Source organism: Ornithodoros turicata, chromosome 3, assembly GCF_037126465.1.
Source record: "Ornithodoros turicata isolate Travis chromosome 3, ASM3712646v1, whole genome shotgun sequence".
In the NCBI taxonomy this organism is placed as follows: Eukaryota; Metazoa; Arthropoda; class Arachnida; order Ixodida; family Argasidae; genus Ornithodoros; species Ornithodoros turicata.
Genome location: NC_088203.1, coordinates 20,465,391 through 20,484,299, shown reverse-complemented (window position 1 = coordinate 20,484,299; position 18,909 = coordinate 20,465,391). Strand labels below are relative to the sequence as shown.

Here is an 18,909-nt window from a genome sequence, read left to right as displayed (position 1 = left end):
GATTCCGTATATGCAATGTGCATAAGGAAGCCATATTTAACGCGGGAATTAGTAAGGCAGAGGAAGAGTTGACATCCCACACTCTTAAAAAAAAGAGTGTACTTTAACTCATTTCCTTGCCGCATATATAACACCCTTTTGGAGAGTACAATTAGCTCAAAAGGGTGTCTCCTCACTCCCTCACGGGAGTAGCATAACACCTTCTCCCTGCCGGGGAGTAATATTACTCCCCAGTAGGGAGAAAGGTGTTATGCTACTAAAAGGAGTTAAAGTACACCCTTTTTTTAAGACTGCATTTCATTTGCAATAACTGCAATAACTGAAAATTGCCATGAAATAATCCCAGGTAATTTTGACAGGTCTGATTCTCTATTGCGACACAATCTCGAATATTTGTTCAAACGTCTATTCATTGCATTGCACACGAAGAATAGTCTTCACGGATTATGCAAGGACGGTGTCTCGCGAAACCCAGACAAATGAGAGTAAAGAACAGACTGCCTTCAATCTTTGATAACAGGCTCGTCGTGACATGCTCATCTTGCATCACTTTCTCATCAAGAGGGTGGGTCATACAACTGAGCGTCGTTCAATTGAAATCTCTTACTGCTACTGCTTCAGAGCTCCGATACGGCTCAGTCAGTCATCAACGGACGCCAAAGATTTATTTTCTTTGTTCACCTCAGATTATCAGTTCCTTCAATTCGTGCTATCTTGGAAGATAGCTGATGATTTATAAATTTCAATTTCCATCCACAGTAGGACATGTAAGGCACGTCCTCAGAAGGAACACCACGTAGTCACAGCCTCAACAAGGCGCGTTGTCTTCTGCTACACTACTTTATTCCGATGTTTGAGAGCTGATTTCTTGAAGTCTGTTGCGTCTACAGGAAGTCACACTGTTCAGATGTGCTATTACTCCACAGGCCGACAACGCTCTGAGGAAAGAAAATATTTCCCTGTAAAAGTTCAAAAACAGCGGAACAGACGCGGACACAAAAGGAGAACAACACAACACAGGCGCTGGGACGCTGTTCCTTTGGTTTTGAACTTTTATAAGTATGTATACCAACATAGCCAACACCAGATCCGTCTACGATATCTCCCCAAAAGTCAACACAGAAAGTTGCCGAAGTGTTACAGTAATGTTGCTGGAATGTTGCACAACCAAGCACAACGTTACCACAACATCATTTTCTCAATCTTGAAACAATGCTGCAGAGAACGACAAAATGGGACACAGGAGCAAATTCGTCCCCTGTTCTTCAAACGTTGTATATCAGATCCCACTAGCTTCTGGTGTCTGTCATATTGGCCAGACAAAACGTTGCTCAAAAGATCGTTTGAGAGAGCATTCATTCAAAGTAAAAAATAAAGCTTCAAACCCCGAAATTGCTAAGCATTTGGAAGAATGTTCAGATTGCTTTCCCGTCCCTCTATGGGATGAAACAATGGACCATTTCCGTATTCGCATCGCCCTTGGCGGCGGAATGTCGAACGTCATGTCTTTCCCCCCAATAAACATGGTGACACTTTTCGGACTGGCACGTTGCGTGGGAAAGTAGCCAGAGAAGGTTGGAAGAAAAATGCGGGAAGAGTGAAAGCGCATTGTACTCATTGCCAGTACAAAGAGTTGTCAAATGTCCTCAAACGTCCGCGTAACCTTCAAACCGATTATCTCCCCGCAATGAACATGACAGTCGCCCGCAGGTGGCTGGGCATGCCCATACGCTTACTCGGAAAAGGTTCATAGTGATGTTTTCCACTCAAAGATGGCGGACGCAAGGGCTGGGCATGCGCATACGCATTGTCAGAAATGGTCCATTGTAATGGCTTCCGAAGTGAACCCTCACACAAGGCTCTTGAGAGAGACCCATTGCATAACCTCTTGTGGGAACTGTGTCAGCAACCCATCCGTAATCCCCGGTCCGGCCTTGAGCAGACTGCTCGTTCTCCCGAACTGATCTCCTATTTTGTCCTCAACGGTTCTCTTCCTTCTGTTTATGTATATATAAAACGCGATAAAAACCGGGCTGTTTGGTGGTACATCCTAAAAGCGATAAAACCCCTGCACCGGGGTTTTATCGCTTTTAGGTATGTATATATATCTCGTATGTGAAGTAAAATTTTCAGCTGAGGGGGGTAGAGGATCGCCTCTGGCGATGAACCTCCCCGCTTTCCATTTCAAAATAAAGTAGTTGTTGTTTTCAGCTGTGTTTGAGACTTCGTGTTTTGTCTGTCGCTTCGTGTTCCCTAGTCTCGTGGTTTTACAATATGCATGCTGCGGAGGTTATGTTCGGGAAACATTGTTAGTTTGCTTCTGCAACATTGTTTTCAATGCAACTGTGACGGAACATTGCGGCAGGGTTGCTGATATAACGTTGTTGGGACAATGTCGTGACAGTGTCACAGGAACGTTGCTGACACTCGAAATGAAAAAAGAGAGAATAATCAGAAAGGAGTTAAACTGACGCAAACAAGCAGATCGGCGGCGTTTATTGCTCTCGTATTTTCAGTGCACATGCATAAAATGTTGAATTCTAGACTGTATGATATGAGGGTGTGAGTACCGGTGAATTTTGTTCCTGGAATGTTGGTGCAATGTGCCAATGCAATGTTCCTGCAATGTGTCAATGCAGTGTTCCTGCAATGTTGTTTCTATAACAAGGGCGGACATTAGCAATATAACATCAATATGTAAAGGCAGCATTGTTGCAATATTTCTGCAACATATTTTGTTGACTGTGGGTCCCTTTGTTCACCAGGGCTACAGCCACAGCCGTAGCGAAGCGAGTTTGTGCCCAGGGCAGGGTAAACGTGAAGCGACCCCCCCCCCTCCCTAACTGCCGTTACAAGCTCTGCAAACAAAGAAAAGAAAACGCTGACTGGCACTGCCGAGATCATAATTCCCAATTGTCTTAATTTCCGCTTTATACTGCCCAATCGACCTCCCAGGGCCTGCCGTTCGACGCCATCCCTGTCGAGGGCGAGGGCGAGGGCGAGCCCCCCCCACTCTATACGGCTCTGGCTACAGCGAACAAGAATTTGTCGCAACGTTGGTTTCTAGGCTTTCGAATGTGCAGCTCCAGTCAACCTTAATAATAACACTGGAAAAAAATATGGTCTCGTTCCCAAGCGCGATTACAGAAACCCTTGGGGCCATAAGGAAATCTTAATTGAATTATTCCGTTACTTTAACGCAAGGATATTGTTCACAAAACATTCCGCCAGTGCCTCAAGCGTGGCTGTTATCGTGCTGGGAAATGACCGAATTTTTTCCAGTTTTATTATTAAGGTTGACCGGAGCTGTACAACCCACGTGTTGAGCACTCTCATTCATTTATCTCGGATGAAATAATAAAGAAATACTACAAGAGAGGACAGAATAAACGACGCGCGTGAAAGGCGAAGATCAATAGATTTCCAACAACAACAACAACAAGGCTGAAAATCGCTGGTGTAGATAAAGCAATGACTAGTAACGGGATAGACAGACGAGGCGGGAACAAAGTGGCTGAGCATGACCTAGATACTACTAATACGTAGACATGAAGGACATGAAACAAGAGCATATGTCTTGCACGGTCTCATTTATCTGCGAAAAGAGAAAACGGAATGGGCTTGCACAGAAGCGATATATGCTTTATCATCAATACAGCGGTTGCACTTAGGCTGTCCTCTCATTCTTGTAAACCCATGTACGCTTTCTTTTCGCACTGTTTCGGATACGCGTGCGTAAAGTTTGTTGCAAATCCGTGGTAAAATAAGATTCCAAGTAGTTCTCAACTCCAATGCAACTCATGCCTCTTTCGAGGGATTTGAGAAGAGAGATCGTTTCCCGGAAGGATTATCGAACAGGATTCTGAGTCGCAATGGGGAGCACTGATAATGCCTATTCTCCGAGAACCCCGTAACAGAAACTATAGTGTGGAAAAACAGAATTATATAACGCAGCCGTGCTGAAAAAACCGTTGGTTTTAAGTTTGAAATGATTCTAATACGATTAAAGTTTCGCTTTTACTTAACTGCACTTAACCGGGTTTTATCCGTTGCATTATGGTTTGCATTATGGTTTGCATCATGCTTTTATTCAATTCGACGTATTAGATTGGACAGAAAAACCCGCTTAGTCTAGCGTCCACCACTTGGGCCAACTCCGTTGACACCCTCCCCGGCATTTGTCTGGAAATGTCTTAGCATAGAGACAGATAATCATAGAGACCAGAGTATCCAGAATTTGGACCTGATTTTGGACGTGGGCCACCGCTTACATTGTAAACATTGTTCCGCCATTATCAGGAAACAAGTTACTACTATGTAGCGATGTAAGCTAAAGTGACAATATTATAATTATGGCTCATGCAAAAACACAGCACTAGTTCGGATTGTCTGCCGCATCCACGGGCACCTCTCCAACCTGGAACGGACGATACTAGCAGACAATAAACCGCCCTCGGTGGGTCAGTCGGTCGCGCGTGCGCCTGCTGATCCCAAGATCGCGGGTTCAAACCCGGCCGAGGACGGTGGCAACTTGGTGGAAGGCTGCTAGTAGCTTCGACACGCCGTCTTCCGTGAGGTTCGTTAAACGTGGTGTGCCTTGTGTCGAGATTTCGGCGCACGTTAAAAGAACCCTCAGATGAGCAAAATTAATCCACAGACCCGACCACAGTGGCGTCGCTCGTGATCGCAGTCGTCTCGCGACGTAAAGCCCCGAATTATTACTATAGCAGACAGTAAAGGCTAAATAGCCGCAATGGCTCTCTGGAATATGTCCGGGTGTAAATGAAAATGGACGGTCTGAAATGCATGAGTAGCGTTATACGTTAATGACTCCCTTAGTTCTATGAAAGCCGCACTAGCCTAAAAGGGGAGGACGACCAACGGATGCGTTAACTTAATTACGCTGCTGGGAAACGCCAACAGTGTTCTCCGCACGTTGTTCGTATCAGGGATCGTTACCGTAATTTTTTTCGGTTGGGTCCGGGATCAGGGTCAGGCATATCGGTTCGGGTCGGGTTCAGCTCCGCAGCAGAGCAAAATATCGGTTTAAACCGGTTCAGGAAAGAGAATTTTGAGCAGATTGCCATGGGTTAAAAGCAAGCACATCTTTGCGATTCGCAGATAACACAAATATACTTTTGTTATTGTTGCTGCCGACACAGCAGGGGTTGACAGCAACTCCAGTTGCGTGTTACAGATCTGCGTTCCAGGTGCAACGTTACGGTAGCACAAAGTACTCTCTACGTTCACTCATTGTATACACCCTGCTACATCCTGCTCAAGGCCTAGCCGTTATTTTCACATCTGAAAATGAAAACTTGGGGTTGCTGGACGACAAAAATCGTCTATAAGGAAGCCTACAACTGCCAAAAGGACTGCCTCAAAACTAATATAACTGAACGAACGCAATAGCTGCGAAGAGGAAATACCTCGCGCACTTAGGTAGCAGTTTTGTTTTATTCAGTCTCGGTTTCGAATTTGGACTGAACAGTTACGCGAACCGGTAATCGCCTAAAGTTATTTCGGTTCAGTTCCGGTTCGGTTCAACACGAGAAATAAAGTATTTTGGTTTGGTTCACTTCCGGTTCAGCGAAAAATACGGGTTTTTAGCGGTTTTCGGTTCGGGATCAGTTTCGGTTCCGATCCCTGGTTCGTATGCGAGTGCAACATCCAACCATGTGCTGGTACCGTGTGTTACGAAAGAGACGGCTATGATTGGACATTGGAGGGACATCAAGCCAAGCCAATCCCAGCTGGCGGTTCTGGCATCACCGTCAAAAGCGTACAGACGCGGGATACGTTTAAAATGATGTTTTTAAATTGTCTGGGAAATTGGGTTTGGCAATATCTGCTCAGTGAAAATCGGTGTGTAGGTGTGAGTAATGGCGAGTTAGTGTGGCCGATTTGTTGCAGCTTTCTCTTTTCTCTCTTCCCGACGTAAAATGTATTTTTACAGGTCAATCAGGCGCGGACTTGCGTGTCTCGCTTGACGCTCCAGATCAAGTCGTTCCATCAGGGAGCGCTCTTTCCTGTTCTGTGGCAGAGCCGTACATAGAGAGAGTTTGACCATCTTTTGATCTTCAGCCGCTTCACGGGAGGAGCCTGTTTTGACGTCAGAGTCGCCATTGCACCTCCGAAAAAACGTAAATCCAAGCGAAATCCGCTGATCAGCCAGCAAAGAAGCGCCATTTTGATGCAGCCCACCGGCTAGTCGACAGGTGCTTTTGTCCCGCTCAATGTAATCTACCACAATCGCCGGCTTATCACCCACAGGCGCCTGTGGTAAGGTAGGCTTTGTTACCAAACTGAAATGCTTCAATGGTGAAGTGTTCTTGAAGGACGCGACACGCACGTGCCTTCCTCCTTGCATCGTGAACTGCGCTTTCCATCAACATGGCGTCGTCAACCGGTTGACGACTGGACAACAATAGGGCGCATCGAGGGAGGTCGTTCAGCCGTGACGTACCATGACACGGTATAACTTAGGCTCCTCCTAATGCCCAAACTCTCTCTATAAACGACTCTGATCTGTGGAGAAACTTTCGGATTCTGCAAACCCCCAACAAATCACTGTTGTCACTTCCGCTTCTTAATTGCGACGGCAAGCAACAGTAAGCGTTAGGCCGACCCGCCGAGTTTCCCGGATGTGCGAAACGGCGTCTGCCGGGCTCTTGGCTGGTGCGTGATTTGTTTTTCGCTGGTGGATTGGATTTCTGTCTCACCGAGCCTGACTTTGTTGTCATGTAGCTGGTTCGGAGGCTCACTCAAATTTGCCGCTGGTAAACATGTGCTACGTACGGTATACGTACTGCTCGCGACACCGTTGTCTGAAATCTGCAGCTTGTGGCGGAGCAGTCCCCTGTCGGTGTCGTCGAGCTCGAAGGAACTATGCCAATTACGACTCTGAGGGGAGGCCGCGCTCAGTCGCCACCTGCCGGGAGAGATAATTAGCGGATTCCCGCGTGTCGTCTGCTAGAGAGAGAGTGAGAGAGAGGGATAGCGGCCTCCCCTAGGAGACTGTAGGTATAGTTCCTTCGTGTGCGACACCGCCGATAGGGCACCGCTCAGCAACAGGCCTGAGATTTCAGACAACCGTGTCGCGAGCGGTATAGCACCGAGTATGTACAGAGCGAGCGTACTTTCATTTTTAACTGTTACGTGGATATTCGTATTCAGTACAGCGTGTCGATACCTTGGGTATGAATACACGAACCACGTATGTCCTCGGACGAGACGAAGTCATATCGCGTGTCGGACGTAAACCCCCAACATAAAAGCGCTTTTATCGTGGATCGGAGTTGAGGACATCAAAAAATTAATGCCGGGTTTAAATTTTGTCTTTTCTTTGGGCCAGCCGAAACGGTCAGCCACGAGTAGTGAACATGGAAACACAGGGCAATGACACAGCATCATAATGGTAAGGTCATATTTTATTAGCCGACGAGCAGACATTAGCAAATTGGAAGTCAATGCGAAAGTTACAAATGGGACAAAAAAGGGCCCCGCTTAGATCAACCACATCTGCAAAACAGCGTCTCACGTCTTTCTATAAAGCCACGTGCAGAACGTCAACACGTGACTTCAAAGCCCAGACAACGACTGTGCTCATCCTGGTGTCACAGACGAGAAAAAAAATATTGCTAAGAAAATGTCACGCGAAAAACTCAAACTCTCCTCACCTTGCCCCCGTCTTGAAGAAGCCCCACCTAACCCTATGATGTGATGATTTTGTGCGCGTTTGTTCTCTTCTTGCTCTTTGTATATTTGTTGTTCTGTCTGTCGCGCTTGTTTGATGTATATATTTCGATCCATGTTCATTTTTGTTCACTTACTCCATTTTGCTCCATGGTGATTTCAGACTTCATGAAGTGCGGACCTGCACGAAAGCTCATCAATAGAACTAGACGCTCCTATCCACATGAATTATTTAAATATTTTACGAAACTTTCATGGGGAATGCATAAACGCGCCCAAGCAGCACAAAGGACTGGGATTCGGCTGGGAACGTAACGGGGATGATGGGTTCGAGGTGGCCGATATCGCCGTCACAAGCCCGACTGCTTCCCGACTATGTGAGGGGGAAGAATTGAGGGAGAGGGAAACTACATGAAATTATTTCCCGATAGATCCCCGTTCGTGTCCCGGTCAGAATTCTTTCCCGATAGATTCCCGTTTGCGTCCCGGCCAGGATTCTTTCCCGATGGATCCCCGTTAACGTCCCGATCTGCTGTGGTGTACTGGCTAAGTATTTCTTCCCGCTCGTCTCCCGATGTTTATGCAGATTCGGTAACACGTGATCGGATGGTACTGCTTGAGACAAAGTTTCTGAAACACGGGTATTCTGTATTGGACTTCTCCCAGCCACCTTTGGGGAATTCTTGTTGAACAGAATCCTTGGGAAAAATCTGCCCAAGGATTCTGTTCAACAAGTGTCCCCCTTAAGCCGCAGGGGAGGCGTGGAGAAGTGAAATACAAAACACCCGTGCTTCAGAAACTTTTGTCCCAAGCTGTACGAGACAGTGAAGCATCCCTTCAGGAAGGAATTTGGCTGTCTGGTATGAGGTAACTCTTTCAAACATTGGGCTGCAGTTCACTTCATGTGTTGTGTTGTGTTGTATGACAGAAAACATGCACACGCAGTACCCTGAACAGAAGTATTAATGGAGCCTCACTGCAAAGCAGGCAAGTACAAGATACTCGGGAAGAGTCGGCCACGCCCGAACGAAACGACCGAATCCCCAGAAACGAAAAATTCACGTGAAACGAAACGAAGAGAGCTTTAGCAAGTCGAACTGATCGGACGAAAACCGCTGCACCGAAACCCGCAAAGACTACGCTGGAGCTCCCTGCATTTGGGCTACCGCGACTGCCATCGCCATCATCTTTGTTTTCGTTGTCATTGCTGGGCGCAAATGGCCGGCGTGTGTGTTGTTAATGTTTCTGTGCTACAAGTTTTGCAAAGTTTGGTTCGGAGGGAGTATGGAACGCCGTTTTGTGGTCAACGTGGCCAGAGTGCCTCAAAAGTACTCCTGCCGCATTCTGGTCACTGTTATAAGTGTGATGCCCTGACACCATCAACAGCTTTTAAGTAGATTCATGGCACATGAGGAACCTGTGATGTACACCATCGCACACAGTCAAGAAAAATGTAGCATTTAACCTTGCTTTCCTTCATTATAGCAAAAAAAAAAAAAAAAAGAAAGAAAGAAAGAAATAAAGAGAGAAAGAACACTAGAGAAAGGGTCGGCAAAACAGTGAGTGTTTTGTTGTTGTTGTTTTTGATTCTATCGATCTCTCACTGTCAGATTGCACTGCCGATCTGTTCACAATCATAACTAACTAATACCTTAGCTTTGGCCAATCTCATGTTGCAATTTTGCTTCAAACACAACATTGAGTGATTCTTATGAAAACAGCAGCATTTCTCGAAAGATCCTGGAACGGCCACAATCTCAAGAGGTAGTACGATTCTACCCGTCGTTATATTTCGTCCGCCAAGCCATTGCGCGGAGATGTTGGCTCCATGCCCATTTCAACACAGGCTCACTCGCCCGCGCTCGCGCGTCGTCGCTTTGCCTTCATGCCACCAGCCAGCGCTGCCTGTCGCGCATGCGCTGTTCTTGTTGGGTTCGCTTTGGCTGCTGTAACGGTGTAACGGTCGTTTCTCGTCGCCGCGTGTAGTTCGCGTAATTGCGAGCGTTCCAGCAAGTCTAAAGCGTTTAAGAGGCTTTGTATTGTTGTTCTCACCTGATGCTGTCGTTCTTGCAACCCGTCTGATATTGCAACTGTCTGTAAGTGGAAGCGTTTCTTCTAACCGCGAGCAGACCAGTCGGTCTCGTTTGACATGTCAAAGAGTGAAGACGCTGCCTTGCATGTGAAGCCAAATCGTTCTTCGCCTTCAGGATTCTTGCCGTTTCAGGTGTGTAATTAATATAACTGTGAAGTAATATGTTCGACTGCGCCATGCATTCTCATTGTCCGTTTTACTCTATTTGCAGGGATCTGCACAACGACAGGGAGATAGAACACCAAGTGAAGTCTACTGTATGCTTTGTGCAGACGGTATGTCATATGTCTCTACACTGCTCTACATATAGGTGTCCTGCCATCGTATTTTCTGGAACGACATTTCATGCAGGTTCAGCGTGTATGACGCAGCGGCATCCAGCAAGAGAAACTCAAGCACCGTGTTCAAATGCGGTGGGGACTCTTGCTCGACATAACAACGCTTAGAAGTGCTTTTTCGGAAGAAGGACAAGTTGGACCGGAAATGAGGACCTAGGTGTGCTCTTTTGCGTTGTTGTTCACCGTTCGATCATTACCAATTTCTCTGCCCCCGTGAGTTCAACGCTCAGGTATGTTGTTGATAAATGGATATGCGTTAAAAGGTACGTACTCCGGAGTGGTGAATTGTTGTGGTGAAGTGATTTGTTGCTGCTATCTCCTGTTTCGTGAGGGTTCTTGTCGGTACTCATATACCGCAGGCATGAGGGGCTTTCTTTGCAGAACATTTCAGTGAACCAAGACTGCAGCATTTTCAAGATTGCCATAACCAGCATCAATGCAGCTCTCATGTCAACATCAGCATCAAGACAGCTCTGATGTGAGCATCAGCCAGGGCAGCTCTGATGTTAACATCATCATCAGAGCAGCTGTGATGTTAACATCAGATCTGATGTGATTTGGGACACTGTCTTGATGCTAACATCAGCTGGTGTTAACATCAGCATCAGAGCAGCTCTGTGTTAGCATCAAGACAGTGTCCCAAATCACATCAGACCTGATGTCGCTTTTTTTTTCAATAGGGATGCTTCTCCTTGACCATGTTTTTTTTTTTTTTTTTTGCTTATTGACGTTTTTGTGAAGGAACGCGGGATATGTGCACACCATTGACTGTCAGCTCTAGTCCCGGTCAGCTGTCATTTTTTACAGTTCTCGTTGTAGTAATTGCTAGTCATTTGCACCAAAGGTGCTGGATGTGAACTATTTTCTCTTTCCTGGACTTGCATTTCTCCCAGTCGTTGGCTTTGTCATTTTTTCATAATTTAAATTTTCTCTTGGTAACTCGTAATCCCTACACTGTGCATTTTACCATTTTTGATAAAGCTCATTCCACATACCGTGCACAGACTATTTTGTGCTGACGTGCAGCAATTGTTCCGTTACGTCTAATGTTACATGCCATTCATTTTTGTGTCTGGGGTACTGAAGCGTGAGCAGATAGGCAGACTGCCTATTACTGCATAACTTCGTTTTCTTTGAGACACCACCACTTGTGCAGGCAGACCGCCCCTTGCTGTATGCTTTTTCTGTCTTTTGAGACACCGTTGACGTGCTAGTGGTTACGCAGGCAGGCTGCATATTACTGTATACCATTTCCCCCCATGCAGCAATTTTACCGTTACGTCTAATATTAATGCTACAAGCCGTTCATTTCTTTCTGGGCCACTACCGAAGTGCAAGTGGTTAGGCAGACTGCCTACTACTGTATACCTTTTTTGTTTCCTTTCAGAGACCACCTCTTACTGGGTACGTTTCCCCCCCCCCCTTTTGAGACACCATTGAAGGGCCAGTGGTTACGCAGGCAGGCTGGATATTATGGTAGACCATTTCCACCCTTTTCTTTTCAGGCTACATTGCCAATGACAGTAGTTATGCGGACAGGCTGTATACCCCTCTTTTTTTGTTTTTCATTTCAGACACAATTGGCACACATTGGGTGATGCAGGCAGACTGCTTAGTATGCACCACTCGTCGTTTAGTCTATTGAGGTGCTACAAGTGTTGGGTCAGTCTATTTCCTCTCCGAAAATAAAATGTTGGGCTCTACACACACTGTTTACACTCGAAATTATTGTAATTATTAAAAATAAGCATATTAATGCTAAAATATGCATGGGGGGTAAATATGCATGGGGGGAGCCCCCTGCCAGCATTATCGGGGATCCGTCGGGGACCTGCTGGGACCGAATACTTGCTGCCGATGTCGGTCCTTAATCATCCCGGTGTTGCAAACTGGAGGAAGGACCGGTATCGGCTGGTGGCATGCCCCCGACTTTGTAGGATTCTTTCCCGATGCTGGACCGGCTTCGCCCCGGTCCTTTGTGCTGCTTGGGCGTAAACGTATTCTACTTGAAAAAAAGAAATGCAAGTTCATTGAAGGCAGTATCCCGCTCAAATCAGCACACCTAACTTTACCTCAATTCTCCATCCAGCGTTCCCCCTTTCTATTCCTACACATATTTTACTGAGAAGAAGGATTTCCAATTCTCGATATGTAGTTAAAGCGTAGTTAATGTGAGCTTCGAACGACAGGACTTTCACAGTTGTTTACCGGATACCTTCTCGTGTATTTAAAAGAAACTTCGGATGTTGCTCAAGGTGCACGCTAACACAAGAAAGAAGAGCATGCCTTACGTACCTTCGTCGAAGATGAAGCTCATTGCTCAACTTGTTGTGCATGTGAGTGACTATGGTGAGGGTGCATGAAACATCACAACTCGAACGTTAAATAGAGGTTTCACGGCACAACGAACACTTCTGCGCAAGCACTCGCCGTATATTCCGTAATCCCAGTCTCCTCAGCAGCCAGTTACAGAACATCGGGTCTGCAAAGACAATAAAACAAACAGTCACGAAGCCGCGTTGATGAAACGTCGTATATGCTGGATATGTCGCCATACTTTCTTGTCAGACATTGTTTGACAGAGCACGCCAAGGGACTGGTCTGCGTTCGGCGAAAAGCATCAGGCGAGAGCAGGCAAACGTGCAGGTATACTAAGAAGCTAGAAGAAAGTGCAACTGGAAAACCAAATAGTGTCTGAGCAGTTTCAACACGCCTAATACGCAAAACGCGCTGACGAAGGATCCACATCGCGCGCAATCGTGGTTAGGCAGCGATTGTGATCGCCCTCAGAAGCGTACAAATCCAGTCTCGGCGACAGAGGTCAACAATGCAGACACATGTTCCCCGATCGCGAACATGATTACACTCTTCAAGGAGAGTTGGCGCAGGCGTAGTAGCTTTCTTTCGCCCTCGCCTTCTCGCTACTCGCACTGCCGGTTCCGGGCTGGCAAGATGACAGCGATGTCAGCGGCCCGCACGAAGAAAACAACATGGAGAAAACGTCGAAATAGCTGACATAGCATTTGAATTCATATGAATTTCTTTCAAGTGGACATCCTGGACCAATGTTTTCTTTTAATTTGAAACTTCAGTGTGTATTGTGCAAAGCTCTCGCCTGACGGCGTCAAATGAAAACCTGGTATCGTGTCTTGCTCGGACCACAGCCAGTTCTAGAACACTTTATTGATGGCGATGGCACACGTCCTTTACACATGCCCCCCTGTCTCCCACTCCTTCCTGCTGTCCTCACTCCATCTGGCCACGTCTGTACGCCACACATAGCCAGAGTTGCTTCGCGGTGCTAACACGGAATATAAAAGCGCCATAGTGGCGACACCACATCTGGATCACGAACGTGAAGTGCTGACGGCGTAGCTTGTCAAGCGGGATTGCGCTGAACAGGATTGCTAGCCGATCCAGATGGGTATAAGTGAAGCGAACTACCATTCCTGCGTTTTGTTCTTCCAAGGGGCTGCGGTGGCGCGCCTGCAAGCCTGTTCGACCGCGAGACGTCAGGCGGCAGGAGGACGACTAGGTGGATGAATCCCTATTACTGCGCGCTCCTGAAATGAGCAATGATCTATGGCGTTTTAGGGCATAACACAGGTAATGCAATATAACAAGTCGATGATCGCGTCCTGTCGCGCCGGCAGCCTTCAATGGTGATTGAAACCAATGACCACTGAACATGCGCGTAGTGTCACCAAGCGTGTAACGTGTGAACCTCTCAGGGCATACGGGATGCAATGTACTTCGAGATGTTGACGCGCTACAGGCTAGGTGGCGCTACGCGTATGTTCATTGGAAGCAGGTATATTCCGTACTCATGCGCCGTCGATGCGCTGATTCCATTCTTGTTACCTTGTAAGACGGTATTAACGAAAGCGAATATGCGTATGATATGTGTCCCGGTGAGGTGTATGCTTATGCGTCACAGCAAAGTCCGAGCTCCCCACGTATTGCTTTGATTGGACGAAGAATGGAAAAGTGGAAATGCCGGAAGAGGCAGTTCCAGCAATATATTTCCTTCGACAATTCGATGCGCCGGGGGTGGCATACCCTTGACGTACCTTGCGACGATTCGGTGGAAGGAAAGAGGTACCTCCAAACTGGCACATTTATTCACGCTTTAATTCGAAACGCCGGAACGGGAGAATCTCGTTCTTTTTGCATTATTGTCATGGTGACGGAATCTTCCAAGGAAGTGCCCCTTTAAACACGGGCCTTGCTAGCGGAAAGACGAACAAATATAGTACTCACAGTCACGAACAGTGTTACCATCCTTTGCAACGCACTGTCGTTATTACTTATTGCAATTCATGAGTATACGCATTAGCATTATGTTTCTTCTTTTTTTTACGTGTTCTACACTTTATATGTGTTTGAAATGCGACCACTAGAAAATGCCTTGTAGCATTTCGACACCACTGGCCCATGCTCGTATCATGAAACATAGTACAGGTGGAGGAAACCATGAAAAGGTTAATGGAAAAGTATGTTCACACACATGGGCGATGGACAGAAGAGCGTTTAAAGGGACGGGCGCATTCGTTCCACTCGATATCGCAACTACAGTGTCATTTAATTCATCGCTGACTACTAATAGCGAAAATCTCACGCGAAATACTGACGTAGTTTCACTGTTATTCGACGGACTACATGACAAGCGCAGACGCCGGATGTTGAGAGTATGCCGGCATTTCCCCTTTGGAAAAACGCGAAAACGTCATTCTGTAACCAGCCAATGATGGCACGCCGTCGAGAAAAGAAATGCGGCGGCCGTGCGGGAGTCTCATTGTGTTACGGGGCGTCTGGACGGTGCCCTTCCTCCCCTGGACGCGGCCCTCTCACTCCTCCGCTTTCGGAGTGACGTCACGCCGTCGGTGCTTCTGCAACCGCGGAGGAAGCGCTGATCTTTAAAATTCGTTTAGTTAATATATAAGCACTTTTGGGACGAAAACAGAAATAGCCAGGTGTACTGTTGGCCGACGCCGAACACAGTGGTATCGGATTCATAGACGGGTTTCCGGAAGTGACCGTCCCTTTATATTGCGATTAGGCAAAACCCACCTCCCTTTCCCGTGTGGACCAGCCGAGCTACCGAGAGCGAGGGCATGGATGTCACTACGCGACGCTTAAACAAGCATTAGCGTTCGCAAAGGAACCTCGTTTAGAGTATAGCTTCCGCTTTCTATTTTAGGTATCCCGTTCATTACTTCACCATCAGGGAAGACAAAGATAGCGTATCGAAGAGACAGTGACGGCGGGAGGCCTAGAACTACGTCATTATTTGGTTCCCATAAATGTTGTCGTTAATTGCAATATCAATTGCTCATTTGATGATTCAGCCTTCTGTGGGTGGCACGATTAGTCACAAACCAGGTGGTCGTATACAAAAAAAGCTCGGCCCCACAGCAAAGTAATATTGCTATCGTTAAATTAAAGAGCCAGGTAACCGTGCAGCAAGTGCCTTGCGGGAGCTGAGCGCTTTATTGGATTACCTTCTTGGTGGACCTGATTGTCCGTTTGCTCCATATTAAATAATAAACCATGAACAACAATAACAACAACAAGTGGATGATGACGGTGGCGTGAAGTGGTCCACAGCTGGGGGGCGATACCCTGTTTCATACTATGCGAGACATTGGATGAGCAATGTAAAAATGAAGTGGGATTACTAAAGTAGTTCACAGAAGAACTGAGGCGCCCAAAAAGGGGTATCTCGAGGAAAAAGAGGACAAAATGTAGAAAAGCACGGATGAGAGCACTGAGGGCCACTGAAAAACACAGTATAACGCTAAAGCTTCCTGAGCAAACCGGTGACCGCAGTCGCGTTTGAGGAACCCGCCTCTATTGAACACTGTTCGGACAACGCGTATATTTGCAGTTGGTTGAGGCTTGTCTGTGCTGAGGTTTGTAGCTAAATGCGGTCTCTCATTAACGGTGCGGGGTGGATATAGAGGACTGAACAACGTATCATTTCGTGTTTTGGCCTGCCCTCTCTGTCGTCCTTCCTCCGGGCCTTACAGGCATATTTTTGCTGCGTTCTCTGTCTAAGTGATCAAGGAGGCACATAGGAGACAGCTTAGGCAGCAGACGTAATTAGGGAGCAAGCCCCAGGGAGACTGTTCCGCAGCGTACTAACATTCACCCCTACATCCGAGGCATCTGGCAGGTGCGCAATATCATCCTATAGGTATAACATAGAAGCGATCCAGTTATAACGTACACTTTACGGGTTCCTTATAAGCAGTTCGAAAAAGCAGTCAGTTATAAGCAGTTCGAACCACTGTTCTGCGCAATGCAGCAAGCCCAGTTGGGACTTCACCTATTAGTCGTTTACGTTGATTCCGGGTATAACACCACCACTGTGGTATAAACGAACCAAAAACCATATACGGAACTGGTATTCTCTTGCATGCTGTATGTAGTCCCTCATGATAAAACGGCAACACAGCGCAACCTCCATTACGGACACGACTGCCTTACTGGGAACAGCTGGGTTTCTCCCGACAAGCTTTAATGCTCTTACTTCAATACCTCTGGTGTACGGACACCGGGCAGGAATCCTGCTCCCCTGTGTGTCCCTACTTGAGGTGTTCAAGCGTTCCTTTCGTGCCCCTTCAGCATACATATATTGTGTCATTTGTAATAAACTTTTAGCTGTATTTCGTGTTAATGGCGTGTGCGTCCTGTCTTTTTTCCTCATCTCCAGGGTTATAAATATATCTATACTGTGGTCGACTCCTGCTCGCTTGATTTGTTGCCGTTTCCTGTGTAACAAGTTTTGTGTGGAACAATTTTCTACTGTTCATATCGTACAGGAGATGGGTGTTTAAATTTTAGCCCATGCGAGTATCTGTTCACGAAGCCAACAATCCAGCTGTTAGGAATTTTCGGCGACAAACCCAAAAGACTCACGCCGCCGCCAGACGCAGATGTTTTGTGGGTTGGCAAGTTCGTCTATCGACCACATTTATAGAACACAATGAAACTGATACGCATGAAAATAAAATTGCTATTATTACATTCGAAAATATGAGGTTGATTTTCAAACTGCGGGTTACGTTTAACTTTTGTTATTATTATAGGTTGTATATTGTAATAGGTGTATATTGTAGATTGTAATAGCATACACTCATGGCCGCTTGAGTCAGCTGCCCACAACTGCAGTAAACGTAAGAAACGGAGACGGTTCCTGTCAAACTTTGCTGTTGCAACTTTCCCATTTTTCTTAAAGAGCAAGACATACTATCCACTTCTCCACTATTAGAGTTGTCTGAAACTGCTTGTTGTATTCAGGAACTGTCAAGCCTCTCAACATGGGCCAAACACATTAACTGTATAAATCAAAGTAAAAACAGCTCTCGACTGTCTACAAAATAGTTTATCTAAGATCGTTGAAGTAGTTTTGAATATTGATTTTGTTGTCTTATAGTGGCGTGTGGCTTTTGACTTGGAAGCATGGTTTACAGGAAGGAATAATATAGGTGGAATCTATAATAATAGGCTGGAATCTGCTGTACATCGTACAGCAGATTCCAGTTACGACGAAGACAACGGGACCGGGAAAATATTCTATCTATGCGGCAATTCGATAAAAGCGGAACTCATACAAAAACTGTAACTGTATCCTCGAAAGTGTGCAGAAACAACGCGGGACCCTGTGAACTTTGACTGTGAGCACTGTAGAAGCCTTTTAAGTTACATGGAAGGAGAGAGAGAGAGAAAAAAAAAGAAAAACACGAGAGCTGGGTTTGCTGTACGAGATTTAGCTGTCTCGCCCTTCGCACTAAGCGGATTTCGCATGAAGGACACTTCGAGTAACCGGGTTCCAAACGCTGGCATGTCGGCCGAGACAGCGCGGAACTTCGATTAAAACGTTTTTTTTTTTTTAAAGCACACGCACACACGCACGAAACAAAAGCAATTTCGTTGTAACAGGAGCTTACTGTATCGAAAACTTCAGAAGTGGTCTTTGCACAAAAAAAATATACATTTCAGTTTCGCGTCGAACCTTACCTGGCATCACTTGAACAAAGCGTGTGGCTTCTAAATCCACCCGCACACCGTACAACAATTGACAAGACCTCCAATGTCCAAGGAGGAGTACTCCAGACCGAGCAGCGACAACGACGGTAATCCCTCAGCGTTGTTATCCTCTCTACGTTCACTCTCGCGGCATCAGATCAGAGGGAGCGTAGGTGGCCTACACCGGCTTGAAAAGGAGTCCTTCCCGCCTCCTGTCCTCTCCGCATCCCTCGAGGACACGTGGTCTGCGCCTCAGGTCCGATAGCCTGCGCGAATCTTCCGTAGTGACATCTAGTGACGGGGGCGCGAACTATAGTCGACACTTGCTTGGAGAGGGGAGAGTTTCAGTTGTTTTGGAGATTGTCTTGCCTCTCCTTGTGTATTTCGTAATGTCTATGAGTAATGAAGTGTTACTCATAACCTGTATGCTGACGTTGTTAAAATGCAGCCTGCTGGCTTCTTTGCTTCCCTCCGCGCAGCCTGTACACTTCCGAATAGTGTCATCAGATTCAGCGATTGCTCCATTGAACCGCTCTATCTGCCGTGGTTGGCATTCAAGGCTGCGGACAGATCTCCGAGACCGACACGGAAGTATATGGACGGTTTCTAGTCTGTTCTGACCTGGGCGTCTTCATGATCAGTGACAAACGTGAGTGGGCGACGCATGCCTTTAACCAATCAATGAATCAATCGACGCATGACTCATCACCTTCGTTTCTGAGAAGGAATGGTAGTCGTCGAAAAACCGTCACA

The 18,909-nt window shown here is 46.5% G+C and overlaps 1 protein-coding gene and 1 long non-coding RNA gene across 2 annotated transcripts in view; one reads left to right on the top strand and one right to left on the bottom strand.

Moving 5' to 3' along the window:
- LOC135388268 (uncharacterized) overlaps positions 1 to 18,226 on the bottom strand; it is a 543,978-nt gene extending 525,752 nt beyond the window's left edge. The window contains exons 1-2 of the mRNA XM_064617697.1: positions 18,148 to 18,226; positions 12,421 to 12,607 (exon numbers count right to left, since the gene is read on the bottom strand). The gene's annotated coding sequence lies outside the window, so the exon portion shown is untranslated. The remainder of the gene's footprint in view (positions 1 to 12,420; positions 12,608 to 18,147) is intronic.
- LOC135390008 (uncharacterized) lies at positions 9,423 to 11,609 on the top strand. Its single transcript, XR_010421658.1, has 4 exons — positions 9,423 to 9,919; positions 9,999 to 10,062; positions 10,139 to 10,603; positions 11,513 to 11,609. It is a non-coding gene; the product is annotated as an uncharacterized LOC135390008 (long non-coding RNA).
- Positions 18,227 to 18,909: the final 683 nt, after the last annotated feature.